Genomic DNA, 1794 nt, shown 5'->3' on the forward strand with positions numbered 1-1794 from the left:
TATGGTTCGTAGGGAGACATAAGATGGTGCAATTGTCTTGACCCTGGATAGTCGTTTGAAAGTCACGTGAAAGTCACCTTCAATTTCTTAAATGGATACCTCCATTTTTCATTGCAAAATTCTTGTAGCTTATCTCAAAAATTTTCCAAGACACTAACGATCCACGTAGGCAATCGTTACGGAAACCGTTTAAAAGAAACGCATAAGACCGCGCATAAGGAGAAGAAACGGAAAGAGGACCCGCGTCCTCCCAAGTAAACAGACCGCCAAATATCCGCAGATCATAGCGAGTCAAGCGTGATTCGCAAAAATATAAAACGCCGCGAATTCTTAAATCGAGAGCAGATCCGATCCGACATTCTCCCGAGAGAGCCGAATCCGATTCTGATAGATCCGAATACGCTTCGTACCTCTTCTAAAATACCGATTCCTAAGCAAAACGCTACATCAGTTACCTCGCCAATGTAGACGTATCACTTTAGGTGTACAAAAATTAAAAAAAGAATATTAAAAATAACACTTTGTTTCCTTAATAATAAACATGACTGATTATTCACCTAGTGAAATTGTCGACATGATAATTGAATGTGGAAGGGCCAATGAAAATAAACAATGTACCCATCAGTGTGCTCTCCGGTATTCAGATCATCGATGTCCCAATCATATTACAATAATGAAAGTTATTAATAGAGCTCGTGAAGGTACATTATGTCGCAAACCTAGAAAGAAATCTTTAACTGATGCTAATGATTTGAATACAACTATTTTAGGGATGGTTGTAATAAATCCTCAGATTGGTCAACGTACAATCAGTCGAGAACTCAATGTTACTCAGTCAACTATTCGTCGAATTTTAAGATCGAATAATTTTTACGCTTGCCACATTCACCGAGTTCAGGCACTTACCGAAGATCAAAAACAAAAACGTGTTGAATTTTGTCATTGGAGATTGGAAAAATTAGAAAAGGATCCGACTTTTTTTATAAGGTTTTATTTACCGACGAATCAACACTTCAGAATACTGGAGAATTGAATCGTCATAATTGCCACGTTTATTCAGATATTAAACCATTTTGGATTCGTCATGTAGATCGTCAGCACCAGTGGTAAGTAAATGTTGTGGCATTTTGGATGGCAAGGTTATTGAACCCTATTTCTATGATAATAATATTATCCAAATAATATACTTACAGTCCTTGCAAAATAATCTATTCGAATTGTTAGAGAATATCAATTTAGGAACTAGAGATCGCATGTGGTTTCAACATGATGGTGCTCCTCCGCATAGAGCTGCCATTGTGCGAGACTATTTAAATCGAAGATATCCTGAACGTTGGATAAGGTACAACGGTTATATCACAAAGCCTTCAAATTCTCCTGATTTAACACCTTGTGATTTCTTTTTATGGGGCAACGTTAAAGGGATTGTTTTTGCTACGGAACCGACGGCTCCGATCGATATGAGATCGAATCACCAGAACTTTGGCAAATATTCCCAAAGAATTTCTTCAAACGACTACTATTGCATTGCGTCATAGATTCTGAATGTGTATTGAAGTGAATGGTGATATTGAAGAAATGTTATAAGATCGTAAGTCGTGGCGTGTACGAGCACGTGCAAGCACGCGCACGCACCCTCCAACTCACACACACACACACATACACGCAACACACACGCACAGCAACAGGGAGGGTTTTGAAGTCATTAAATACTACGGAAGTGATGAAACGTGGGGTTCCTATTTCTGTTGTGACACACACACACACACACACACACGCACACACACACACACA

General features: G+C 38.9%; 1 pseudogene; it reads left to right on the forward strand.

Moving 5' to 3' along the window:
* Positions 1–898: 898 nt before the first annotated feature.
* On the forward strand, positions 899–1545 carry LOC116853638 (annotated as a pseudogene).
* Positions 1546–1794: the final 249 nt, after the last annotated feature.

This window comes from Odontomachus brunneus, unplaced genomic scaffold (genome assembly GCF_010583005.1).
Source record: "Odontomachus brunneus isolate Ranch 3 - 2012 unplaced genomic scaffold, Obru_v1 Obru_scaffold_399, whole genome shotgun sequence".
In the NCBI taxonomy this organism is placed as follows: Eukaryota; Metazoa; Arthropoda; class Insecta; order Hymenoptera; family Formicidae; genus Odontomachus; species Odontomachus brunneus.